Source organism: Diadema setosum, chromosome 22, assembly GCF_964275005.1.
Source record: "Diadema setosum chromosome 22, eeDiaSeto1, whole genome shotgun sequence".
NCBI lineage: Eukaryota > Metazoa > Echinodermata > Echinoidea > Diadematoida > Diadematidae > Diadema > Diadema setosum.
Window position 1 is genome coordinate 2449012 of NC_092706.1, and position 15057 is coordinate 2464068.

The window sequence follows — 15057 nt, forward strand, 5'->3', positions numbered from 1 at the left end:
AAAAACGTTGCTTTATTATAAGTGACTTAGCTGAACAGTCTGTTTTGGCCGAAGTCTCGTCAGCAACTAAATCAACTTCGTAACAGTTTCTTGTTAAAGTACAATGTAATACATACAGCTCTGGTATACTCAAGCAAGCAACAAAAGATGCATGCATATATATATATATATGAAGAGTTTTATTGCAATATGAGCTAAGTGCCATTTTTAAACATTTCAAAGTAAGTCCATCATCAGATAGAGCAAAATAAAACCTTTCCAGTAATACCTCACTTGTGAAACAACAAGAAATATTTTAGAAGTAATTACTAAAAATATTCTGTATTTTGTTATTATTTTCTTTGTTTTTTTTAGCAGCTTCTATCACAAATAACTCAACTTAACAAGAATGGAGTTAGCTCGCTTTGCGATAAATTTTTTCATATGTAGGTATATTATATATATATATATATGTATATATATATATATATATGCACACATAATAATTATGTATTTATATAAACGTACAATCTGGACTTTAAAACGTCCTCCCTCATATCCTATATTTAGCAGAATATAAAATAAAAACACATAACAAAGCATTGCATGACATCCCTGTCAATGCTCATGTAATTGAAACCACTTAGCAAAAATCGAAACTCTCAAGCGATGTGACAGCGCTGCATGACATTTTTTTTTTCCGATGTAACGTACACACACAGAAACATACACAGAGACACATACATATTAGTGTTATGTGTGTATATATATATATATATATATATATATATATATGTTATATATAGTAGGATGAAAAACGTTGCTTTATTATAAATGACTTAGCAGAACAGTCTGTTTTGGCCGAAGTCTCGTCAGCAACTAAATCAACTTCGTAGCAGTTTCTTGATAAAGTACAATGTAATACATACAGCTCTGGTATACTCAAGCAAGCAACAAAAGATGCATGCATATATATATATATATATGAAGAGTTTTATTGCAATATGAGCTAAGTGCCATTTTTAAACATTTCAAAGTAAGTCCATCATCAGATAGAGCAAAATTAAACCTTTCCAGTAATACCTCACTTGTGAAATAACAAGAAATATTACATATAGTTATTGCTAAAAATATTCTGTATTTTGTTATTATTTTCTTTGCTTTTTAGCAGCTTCTATCACAAATGACTCAACTTATCAAGAATGGAGTTAGCTTGCTTTGCGATAATTTTTTTCATATGTAGGTATATTATACATATATATATATATATATATATATATATGCACACATAATAATTATGTATTTATATAAACGTACAATGTGGACTTTAAAACGTCCTCCCTCATATCCTATATTTAGCAGAATATAAAATAAAAACACATAACAAAGCAATGCATGACATCCCTGTCAATGCCCATGTAATTGAAACCACTTAGCAAAAATCGAAACTCTCAAGCGATGTGAAAGCGCTGCATGACATTTTTTTGTTGTTGTTGTTGTTGTTGCTATGACCACTTTCAGGTTGTTCGTATATTATGTACTACTATTACTCTTTTATTTCTTAAACCTGAATATACTGGACATTCTTGGAGGTTTGAAAGACGAGTGTTTTAACTGACTTTTCTCATGTTGCTGATTTTTTTAAAGAATATTTCCGCCAGGAATTTGAATTAAATTGGTTTAACCATTTTCAACTTGTGAGAGAAGAGAATGATAAACTGCGGATATACATGTAAGAAGATATATCCACATTACAAATTACATTGGTTTTGATTACCATGGGGTACTGCAATCATTCATGAATTCAATTAACATAAATCTGCAGTTTTTGACAAGTTAAGTGTATTCATTCAGATTTATAAAGACGCTCATACAAAACCTGATCTTGTGAATTTGCCCCCTCATATATGTGAATGTGATAGCGGTATTGAATTTATTTTTCAGTTGTATTCAGAGATGTGGACAGTGTTCATAGACTCTGTTCTTTATTTCAATATGTGGCAGTTTGCCAGATTTGCTGAATCAGATCGCATCAAAATCTAAATGTGAATACTTAAAATGACAATCGTTTTATCGAGTGTCTGTTAAAGTGAGGTGTCAATTATCAAGTGACTCGTGTGCAAAATCTTACATGTGGTTTGCATTGAACACAACGTTGGATGGTTTTGTTTTGTGCACTACAATCTTTTTACTGGTTATTCTTATTAACCAACATCAGTTGGTTAACAGAATTTCGATAAAATGGCAAATAAGTTTAACCCAATATGTTTTGTTTTGGTTAATTTTGCCACTAATTAGATAAAATTCTACAAAACGGTTGATAAAAATCAGAAATATTTCATCAGCAGTATACTAACAGTAGGGTGGTTCACCTGGGCACTACTGTCGGTTAAGTGTCCTGTTTACCTTTGGGAACAGTGATTTAAACAAAATTCAAGATATGACATTTAATGCAGATGTGTAAGGTCTGTTGTATCACAAAACATCCTATCATATAAAATTTTCGCGATAAAGCCTAAAATATAAGGAGATATCTGTATCTTTCTCAATAAACCGTAACTGTAGACGGTTTAGTCTGGAAACATTTTTATTATAACTATTGTTCACGTTTTGTATATTTAACAATATTTATCATCGATTTTATGATTCAAATTTTTACAGTGGTTGTTTCCATCTCTTACTCACATTTTAGAACTATTTTTTAAGCACTAATGCTGGGTTTTTGTTTCATCTGCAAATGGTAAATTATGCCTTTAAAATTCTTCTGCGAGTGTATTAAACCAAACCTATGCTGTATATAGTGAAGGAGGAAGTGTATTTTTGGTTTATAGAAAAAAATCGTCCAAAAGGGTATAGATGATGTAACTGGATGTCCCAATTAATTAATGACGAAATGAATTAAGAAACCAGACAAGGGTGTTCCCAGTGTACTGAGGTAATATCCTTGCCGTTCCCTGATCCGGTATTACGGATATCTATACAGGAGGTGTGCTTCATTATTATAGGCGACATTACGTAAGAACGTCTTGAAATTAATTTGATGTTTTCCTCTAAAACGATCTAAATCGATATTTTATGTACTACATGCGGTAGTGCTAAATGCCATGATAAGCGATTTATATTACTGCATGCATCACATTGGTGTAACAAGGAAGTGATGATTATTATGATCCTTCAGTAAAGCGGAATGATATGACACCATGTAGTAGGCAATATACAGATCAAAAGTCTCCTCTACAAGAGCAGCAGACACTTATCGTTTGAAACGCCCAAATCATCATGTGAGTTTGGGTCATCACCCTGATTTCATTATGTATAATTCTTTTCAGTACATGTATAATAATTTAAAGGGCATAAATTCTCCTACAACAATTTGAATGAGTAAACCTCTCTCTTCCGGGTCCCAATCGACATCCTCCACGATGTCTACCATTATGTCGACGCTATACTTACCAAATTCATGAACATGATCTGCTGCAGCTCCTGGCGGTAATAATGCCAAACGCGCCAAAAGGTAAGTCAGTATCACAATATACGCCATTGCTTCCTTATTGAAAGCTTACGATGAAATGGGACTTTACACACTGGTACGTGACGAAATACTGCTCTCACATCAATCACGTGACATAACATAGCCTTGAACAGCCGCAGCTTTTGCATATGTATATGACAGCAATAGACTAAACCAGAACTTGGAGGGGCGGTGCAAGGACAGTTGAATATTGTCAGCAAAACTTGCACGAGAGACGTGGCTGTCATATATTGAGTAGGACCCCTTTAAGATTTCGGGCTACTTGCCCTTCTTCAGAATCTACAATGACAATAACAACGTATAAACAAAATCAATCTAGGTATAAAAACATACTAAACAATACACTCTTTCAAAGGTATTCGCCTTATGCGCCACATGCATATTATGCTCAAACAAAGAGTCACTGGAACACAATATACCTACAACAACTCGCATAACATTTCATCCAACGAGGTTACAACAAACAAAAATGGTCCATAACCAGATAACACGGGCAAGACACACACCACGTGAAGAACTTCTCTCCTTCTTTCCAATCACATACCTGCCACCGCCAAACTACCCCACTTCACACACAAACACCACCAGACTCTCCAAAATTTTCTGACAGCACCCGGAAATTATTCCCCAATCTCCCACCATCTCCTTCCAGGCGGCCGTGAACGAAGAAGAGAACTCTTAGACCCCACTCCCCCAGCACGCCATCACCCAAACCTAACGGATTCTACCGCTGTAAATCACGAAATTGCAACATCTACCAACACATAGTAGAAACTACAACATTCCAAAACACAACCACAGGTAGACAATTCAAGATCTCCTCACACATCAACCGCAAATCCACATGTGTCATATATCTCCTTACATGCTCGCTCCCTCACAAACAGTACGTTGGGAAACAGAGACAACACTGTACACAAGAAACAACAAAACACTATCAGAAATACGTAACTACCACACCCCACACCACAAAACACTCCCATACACTAAATATTTCAATCGGCCCTTACACTCATTATCCAACCTACAACTCACAACCACTGAAAGGAAACACACAACACAATACTACGCAGAGAATCTTTCTGAATTGATAAATAATTAAGGACCCTCCACCCAAACGGAATCAATATAGATTCATGATACCACCTCTTTATATCACTTCATTTCACCACAACAATTTGTCAGAAATTGATACTTATGAGTGATTGTAGAAGTAAGTATGTATGTCTATAAATATGTTATTTGTAGTATTTAATTATTTGAATTATTGTGAAGTATTGAGTAGATACTGTATGTATGCGCATTATACAGAGATTTATAGTAAAGATAACTTAAATGCCAGTATAAAATAAATATTTTATTGTATGAGATGCTCAGAATATATTTTACTTAGATAAAAACTGAGAATTTTAAGTAGTGGTTTATATAATGTATTATAATTATGTACATGTGTATGTATTATTGGGAAGGTTGAATTGTTGTTAAAGTCATGTGGGTGCATGTAAGTAGATATGTGGTTAAATAGATCTATGTGTATGAATTATTTCTGTACGCGGATGTATAATGTACAATAAGAAGTGTGTTAATGTGTAGAAATTTGTATTTGTATTTGTAGTTTATAACAGACCAAATGGGAACGAGCCTCCGCACAGTACACCGCCACCCACCCACCGCCCCCCCCCCCCCCTCAGTGCCCACCACACAAACGCACATATGATACACACCCGGCTACAATCTTTACAGAGACAACATAAGACCGTACCCAGCAGTAACAGAGTAAGTTCCGTTCTGTGATTGTATTTTGTTGTTCTTTATTTGGCATTTGTTAAAAATGTGTTGTAATTTTGTACGTTTTGTATATATTGTTATGCTTAGCATAATTTATTGTATGTAAGTATGTATGTATGAATGTATAGAATTAATGTATTGAGGGTTTGTTAAGTTTAGTATGATTTTACACCGAGGTCGATTTTGTTATATGTTTTTACTGTCATTGCAGATTCTGAAGAAGGGCAATTAGTCCGAAAGCTCAATCAAAGGGGTGCTACTCAACATCACAGCCACGTCTCTCTTGCAAGTTTTGCTGACAATATATATATAATTATATATATATATATATATATATATATATACACACACTCAGCAAAAAAAAAAGAAAGTAACCGCTTTTTCAAGTTTATATTTCTCATAGAATTTTGGCTAATGTATCATATACCATATGAAAGGTAATTAATCAACTTGGTCAAAACAAGGGAAACTTTACGCATGAGTGAAAACATGTTTTCCTCTTCCAAAGGCACTAAAGTAAAAATTCCAAAAATGAACAAGCTGTCATTCATGCGCAAATGCTCTTCCGAGTAACCGTATAAAAAAAAACAGAAGAAAAATTTAACACAATGAAAAAAGAATTCCGTTGTCAAAATATACCTTTGATCTCTATAAAATCTTTGAAGCCTTAAAAGATCAATAAAGGCTAAAAAATATGTCAAATCCAAATTCAAATGAAATGAGAGGAGCAATTTTAACAGAAGTGGTAGTATTTTGAATTAATTTCTCAAAATTTCTAGGAAAATTGTAAATTACATTTGGTTCATGAATTTGTCTCATGAATTTTTACATTACAAAATTGCACGAATGAAACGAAGATATTCTGTTCATTTAATTCTCTTAATGCCCTTATTCCGTATGTCATTTTCCCACTGTAATTTTGTTTTACGTTGTACAGAGAGAAAGAGAACGAAAATTCATTTTTGCTAATTCATTTATGTCTCTCTGCTCATAGTGTTAAACTGGTCATTTGTTATCATTGTTACCTTAAAGGGCATTTGAAAATGAGAGACAATAATAGTATGTCAATTTTTGCTTTTTGTGCCTTGGTGGGCAAAAAAACACACAAATGTGTTCACTCATGTGTGAAGTTTCCCTTTACATTGACCTACTAGGTTGATAGCCAATTAAATCACCTTTGATATTGTATTTATAGTAAAGTGGTTTTCATCACAATCTTCTAGGAAAATTATAAACTCGAAAAACTGTTTACTTTCTTATCTTTGCTGAGTGTATATTATGATATGTGTGTTGGGGGGAGGCGTGTGTTTGACCGTGCATCATAAAACCAACAAAGAGTTGCACGACCTCGTCTTCCATGAGGACTCGGTCTGACATAGGGCATCTAATACTTACCATCGACCGATGCCACCAGTCCTGATTATGTGCATCTTGATGAGTACATTCAGATGTTTGTACGACTGTGTAATCGTGCATCGTCATTGACAAAAGAATCCCTTATTTCAATTTTATTTCGCTGAGATGCCTTTTCAGAATTAATTGCCTTAGGAAAATCGACAATGATGGGAAGCAGCAAACCTCAAATCATGACAAATCTCGTGTCACAAAATAAGTAATTAGTAATTAGTGTCACAAAATTAGTAATTACTGAAGTGGACGCTTGTGGACGCGCATGAAATGTTGCTTAGGCCCCATAATGCTCTGCGTCCGGCGTTACGTCCAAAAAAGTCATTTTTTCTGCGGACTCCCGCGGATCCTTTGCCTTCACCAGAAAATTTGTTCAAAACATACGGGGAAAAATATTCACGACCAGATGCGAATACTTGCGTCCACTTGCGGATATTCTTACGAATTGGCACATAATAGTTCTGAACACTTGCGGAGAGTTGCGGATATTTTCGGATAGTTACGGATAGTTACAGATTGTTATAAATATGGACAGTATGGTTTTCTGTGACGATCCCTGCTAAGTCAGTGTATTATGACTGCAAGGTTATCACATATTGGACTGTCTTACATTGTACACTGGGGAAAATTGAAATTGAATTACAAGTTGTGAAAAAAAAATCGTAATCCTTTAATTTTTTGCTGTCGGGCGAAAGCTCGGTGGTCTAGTGGAGATGACGCCTGTCCGGTGATCAGGAGGTCGTAGGTTCGAATCCTGCTCGAGTATGTACGCCCATGATTTTTTATCATGGCTACTACTAAAACACTGATCAATTCAGTGCTTATTTACGTCGATGTAGGGCAATTTGTCAATCAGTTGCAATGAAAACATCTCGACGGAAGAATTTCATGAATTTCAATAACAAAGCAGTACCCGCTGCATGCTATAAGGATTAGAACCAACACTTGCTGTCGGGCGAAAGCTCGGTGGTCTAGTGGAGATGACGTCTGTCCGGTGATCAGGAGGTCGTAGGTTCGAATCCTGCTCGAGTATGTACGCCCATGATTTTTTTTTTTTTATCATGGCTACTACTAAAACACTGATCAATTCAGTGCTTATTTACGTCGATGTGGGGCAATTTGTCAATCAGTTGCAATGAAAACATCTCGACGGAAGAATTTCATGAATTTGAAATGTTGCATATACGATCATACACCAAAGATATAACATGTTTAATACGGCGAGATTTTAGGGATTCCCAATTCAAAATTTAATGTAATTCATGATTAGATATGTGTTTATAAGGACTTATTCCAAGTATTATTCTACCAGCCCTGTTTTGTAATTTCTGTAATCGATCGGTATATTTCAGGTGGGAGGAATCATACACTACATCTGCATAATCAAACAAAGGAAGAATTATTGTGCGGTAAATCAATTTCAAATTACATTCATTGATATAAACTCGAAGACGACCTAAAAAATTAACCAATTTACTGATTTTTTGACAAAGGTATTCAATATAATCGTTCCATTTCAATTCTTGGTCTTTTATCACCCCTAAGTATTTCACGGCTTTCATGCATTGAATAGGCCTATGTTTTCCACTGATATAAACATTTAAAATTGTTTGCGTTTTGTTAACATTGAATGGGTACCAAACAATAGGCCCTACTCTCCGTTTTATCGACTTTCAAACTAAGTTTATTTAAACACATCCAATCATGTAAGTTCCAAGTCTGCGTTAAGAAAATAATCTATACTATTAACATCTTTGTGAGAGTAGTACAAAATGGTATCGTCTGCGTAAAGTTGTAGGTCGCAGTGTTGTACCTGCTGAACTATATCGTCTATATAAAGAGTGAACAGTAGTGGTCCGAGGATTGAACCTTGAGGTACGCCGTAATTGACATCAACAAAATCAGACATTTCGGAACAAAAGTAAGTACATATTTGACGATTGGTTAGATAACTTTTAAACCAGACAAAACTATTTCCTTGCGCACCAGCACGCAGAAGCTTTTTTTAGTAGAATACTGATGTCAACCGTACCGAATGCTTTTTTTTTTTCATGTCAAATAGAACTGCTCCTATGTATTGACCATTGTCAGACGCGTTTAACCAATCGTCGGAAACACCTGCAAGAGCTGTCACAGTTGAGTGCTTTTGCCTGAACCCTGACTGTTTCTCCGAAAGTATATTACCAGATTTTAAAATCTCTAAGAATTGCTTGCCTACAATCTTCTCGAGGATTTTCGAGACAGTAGATAAGATTGCGATTGGACGATAGTTACAAGGTAATGTTTTATCACCTGATTTATGCAAAGGAATAATTTTTGCCTGTTTCGAGCGTAATGGAAAATCGCCTTTTGACGGTGACTTATTAAAGAGGTATGTAAGACAACGAACGATAACAGGAGTAGAAATTTTTAACAAGTGCATAGAAATTCCGTCTACACCAACATACTTCTTGTTTTCCATATTTCTAATAAGATTACTAACTTCATCTTCAGAAACAGTTTTGAAAGAGAATTTGGGAGAAGTTTGCTTGGGAGAGTTAGAGGAGTCAACGTCATACGAGGCTTGAGACGGAGGGGAAGCAGAAGGAATATCCGATGCTATTTCTGACCCAACATTTGCAAAATATTGGTTAAAAAACATTGGCTTCTGATCTGTCACTATTAGATCTATCATGTTGAGAGCTGTTTGGGGAACGATGCGGGAAAACAGATTTTGATACATTCCACATTTCACCAGATGTCTTTGCGGATGCTAATTTATCTGAAAAATAATACCGTTTACATTTCCGTATTTTAAGTGTAACATGTTTTCGTAATTCCTATATTTATTCCAAAGTTCCTCATGTTTTTTCTTCAGTTCAATTTTTGTGGACTCCTCCTGCGTCTTTAACAATTCAATCTTTACTTTATTTGCGTTATTTTTCTGTTTGTCTCGATCTTTGATTAATTCAATGACCTCTGGAGACATCCAAGGACAGGATCTGTTCTTTACACGTTTGTGCCGAATAGGCATGTGATTGTTTATAACTTCCATAAATAATTCTTCCCATTCTTTAATGGCTTCCTCCATATTGTCTTTACCGTACACATTATGCCATGGTTGCGATCTTAATTGATCAAGAAATGTATTTTCATCAAAATTTTTCATTTTTCTGTAAGAAACTATCTCAGGGTCTTTAATACAAACATTATAATTCCAAATCAAAAAACGGATTGAGTGATCACTTATCCCTGAATGTATAACACCATGAGACTTGACCATATCGCGAGAGTTTGTCATCATAATTGATATGATCAGTTAGACTAACTGAAGCATCGGAGCATCTTGTATACTCTCTTGTATTAATCTGAGTTAAAGAATAAGTAATATTTATTTGATTAAGGTGCTTAGTTTCATTGCTTACTGGATGTTTAATATTATCGCAATTGAAATCACCCATAATGATAACATTTCGGCCGAAAGAATCAACAAATGTAATCAATTGTTCATAATAATCAAATAAACAAATTGGGCTGTTAGGCGGTCGATACCATGTCACGAAAATAAAAACTCTTGAATGATCAGGAGTAAATATAAGCGGAATAGCTTCTAAATGTTCTAAACTGCTGTGTTTCAATACATGATAGTGTAGATTATTACGTATATATACAAGAACACCTCCCCCGTGTCTATTTCTATCCTTTCGAACCATGCGATAATCGTCTATCTGGATCTCTTGATCCAATACTGTGTCATCTAACCAGGTTTCATTTAATGATAAAATGTCAATACGATTTTGAATTAACAACAAATGAATTTAAGAGAGATATCTAATTAAACTACGTACAGTGTACATTCTGATGTAAAATCCGAGGACTTTTCTGTGATAATTCTTCAAACTTCAAACTATCATTCTTACATTCAACAGAAAAAAGACACGAATTATTAATAGACTTACTATTATTGGGAGGCAATTCATCTTGATCTACATAACCTGGTAAATAATGTAACATACATTTAAAACATTCCCTATTTAAAAATTAATGACATGGATTATCATACTCACTTTCAGAGATCCCAACACACTTGATATGAACCCAATAGTGACACTTAACACATTGTATTCCTCTGTGATTATTTCTTACTGGCTTTGAGCAACTTACACATGGATAACCCTTTACCATTGGAAAATTAAAAATCGATGTAATATGTTGATGGAAATCAAATGTCCAGTGTCATCTGTTCATTCTGTTTTCTAAATTAGCCTTTAGGAAGGTCGTTTTCTCCACGGATCCCTCGAGTTACAAACTTTCCTCCCGTCGCCCGGATTAACGCAACAATCTTCCCGTCCGATGACCATGCATCTTTCACTGCCGAGTGCGCTCTGGTTTTGGCGAGAAGGTTTTGATTTTTCTTTGTCAGCTGTTCCTGAATGGCCATTCGCGAGCCCTTTAGGAGTTTGCGATTTTTGATAACCTGCATCCTGGTCTGGTATGACACAAACTTGACTAGTAGTGGTCGTGGTGCCGAGTGACTATTCTGTTGGTTTTGGTCCTCACGCCGCCCTTTTCTTGTTTGCATGCGACCGCTAGCTGGCGCTACCCCAGATTCCTTCCATGGTTTCTACGCTGAAGGCGATGTGATCTGTCTATAATTTCCGATTGCCGGAGTTCAACATGCAGTTTTTTTCCCGCGCTAATTTGCACACTAATTGGGCTGTGTCCTCTTCTTTTGACTCTGGCACCCCGAAAAAGAGCAAACAATTCCGCTTGGAGTGTTGTTCAAGGTCGTTACTTTCTTTTTCCAGGCAGGCGATGCGCGATTGGTATCCTTCAATCACCCTATTCAACTTCTCTATCTCTTTTTCGTGCGATTGCTGAGTTATCTCTAGATTCATTATTCTGCCTTCTTGTCTGTCAGTGCGGTTCATCAGCTTAGCAAATTCTTCACTCGCAGCTTCTTTCACTGCTCAGGATTTTATCAACAGCATCGTCGATTGATTTCAGATTGGGCGCCATTTTGCATTTTCGTTGCGTGCAAAATAACAAATGAAATCTCTGACAAAAGTCACAAATATGATTAAAACACTTGAAAATTCAGGCAATGTTACTAAAGACCAGCTTTCACAGCACAAAGATTAGAACAATCATATATCCGTGTAGTTGCGAGATGTTATCCGAGACAGAAGATAGCAGTTCCATCACGATATATAGTTCGGGATCCGCGAGAATATGTCGACAAAAGTCATAGTCACATCATTGTTTTACTCTCTGCCACCTAACTATGATTGACAGTGAGTTCCGAGACCAATATGAAAGAATTATTAACGGGCCATGTATCTTGACGAATGTGCAAGCAACATACCTGGTATAGCAGCAGTCAATCGGTCGATGAAATTTGCATGTGGGACCATGCACGTCGCTGTCCAATATATCAAGTCAAATCATTGAAGATACAGAATCCAACAACATTCAGAAATTTCCTAGGACCAAAAACAAATTTCAGTTGTCCCCTGAGCAAAGCATACACTCCGATAAGAAATTTCACAGTTCGGAGTGGAAAAAGTAAAATCCAGGCAGAAATTACAGAAAATGTCAAATCCAGGCAAAAGCCACGGCCCTTGGCGGCGTCATTTTCTTGTATATGTTCCGCAAACATATTTCTCAAATTAAATTAACTGAGCGATGATTTCCCAATGTATACTACAACTGCCTATGCATTTTTCTTGATTTAAGAGAGTTATCATATTCTGCGCATGTAGCTTTTAGATATCTCAAAGCGCCGTCTTGTTTTTACGATGCACGATGAGATCAAAGCAGTTTGACGGAAACGGGACGGAAACGGGAAACGGGAAACGGGACAGAAACGGGTGTTTGAATTAATCAACGAGCGATGAATGTCCATGTGTAGTAGGTCAATGTATTTACGGAGTCCAAGAACTAGAAGCTCTTAAAACACTTTTCACTTTCAAAACTAACTTTTGAAAAGATGTTGCTATTGCACTGGAAATTGTATCGGTCATGAATAGAATATACTTAATGATGTGCAAACTTTCAGTTTACCTCAGTAATCCCTTTACAGTTGCTGCCATGTTTTTTATGTCGTTCTATAAATACCTACATGTATATCCATTCAGAGTAGAGAGCACAGCTTGGTGAAATTACACACTTGACCAGACCCTAAACTTTTAAGTACTCACTTTTCCAGAGTATGTACTTTATTTTACTTCTGTAAATGGGTTTGGCGTGTCTATTTGTTTTGAATTCTATACACCATTTTGTTTAAGTCTTAAGAGTCTGTTTGTTCAGAATCCACTTTAACTAAGATGTCTGGAGCCATTTTGGTGGATATATATATATATATATATATATTCCACGTGTTGGAGTTCGAATGTTATTATAAGCAAAAAAGAGTCTCTAGTAGGCCTACGCCATTTGTAGTTCCAACAAAAAGGTTTTAATGAACAAAATTTTTGGCCCGCCATAGACCTTGTATTGTATACAATGATAAAACTGACAGATTTTGTGAACAAAAACCTTCTTGTTGGAACTTCGAATGACGTACTCGAGACTCCTTCTTTTCATAATAACAATGTGATATATATATATATATATATGTATATATATATATATATATATATATATATATATATATATAGAAAAGATGAAGAAGAAGAGTGGTAATGCATTTTGACAGTCCAACAGTGCTATTTATTCAGACCAAATTTTCGACAAATACATTCGTCTTCTTCAGGGTCGACAATGAGGAAGACGAATGTATTCGTCGAAAATTTGGTCTGAATAAATAGCACTGTTGGACTGTCAAAATGCATTACCACTTTACTTCTTCATCTTTTCTATACTGGTACCAACACGCGGACTACGAGTCTCATCATATATAAATATATATATGTATATACTCTCAATTGCCAGAGCGCAGGGGCTCTATTCGGATGAAAAGGAATCGCTAAAATGATGAAGTTAGTTTATATCATAAGAAAATTCGAGCTGATATGTAGGAGAGTTATTCGTTGAAAAGCGTGACAGTTTATTTTGCAGGTTGATACAACATCTATGGAAAGATCTTAGATTTATTTATACATCCATGTACCTGTCATTCGATACCCCGCAGAAAGAAGAAGAAAACCAAGCAGAAGGTGGCAGAAGAAGAAGAGGAGAAGACAAGTTATATGATTAAAACCATTAGATTGATCAGCAAAATTTGATTGCACCTGAAAACATAGCACCCATTGTGCTGCACCTTTGACATTCAAACCATCCACATGGGTAGTTTTTACAAACTAATGATAGCAGTATATAAGGGCGAAAATGATAATACTGCAGGTACCTATGAAATAAAGCTAACGTATAGGTGCCCACGTATCTTATGTTTCATACTTTTCTTTTCCATTCAGGAGCAAGAGGTAAACTAAATTTTTTGAAATACTTTTCTTGAAATATTGGTTTTCATAAGACCAAAGTTCGCCAGTGCTTTCCTAATAAGAGTCTCACTAATAATCAACAATGCCCAACTGAGTGCTGTCATAATCAAGTCTTTCAATAAATGGCGCACTAACAATTCCCCCACCCCCACTTTCGTACCTACCAAGCTATTCAGAAAATTCAAGCGGAAAAAAAAAAATCTACAGTTCGGGGTTAGCTTATGGGCTCATGGGTAAAAATGGCCTTTCTTCTTTCTCAGTTGATTAGGCACTCCACTAGTTTCAAGCGACAGAAGGCATAAGCTTGCCCAACTTAACAATTTATAGAATTTATCAGTCATGTTCAAACAAAGGATGAACTTGCGCAGACCAGGTAACCAGAATGATCCTTCCACTGGCATTTTGGAAAGCATCCATTTCAATATTTTGCACTGGATATACTAACAATCTCTTTCTATTGATATTGTCAGATACAGCTCTCGCTGTCAGGTGGATGTGCTGCAAGCACCACTTATACTGATCCCTTGAATAATCATTCCATCACACAGACGCTTATCTCAGTGAATTTAAAACCAACATGCTCTGCTGGTACAGATGACCTTTTTCTGTTCATGCTCAAAGTGGAACCCGAACTGAGTTTTTTGACCCACTTACCTCTAGCTGGTTATAGTGAGTGCATATTTGCCTTGCTTGCTTATACCACATTATGTTGTAACGCCTTATTCTCACATGTTGATCAACAGATTGAACTACTGATCAAAAAATTAACCAAGCAGACACTGATACACGGTATATTGTGCTTAATGTATATAAGTAGTTTGATATCACGATAGAGTAATTGCCTCGATTGCCTGAGAGCTAGCTAGTGTTCATACTACATTTAATTCAATTCATTCATTTTCTTTCTTTTTTTTCAGCAAACATAACACA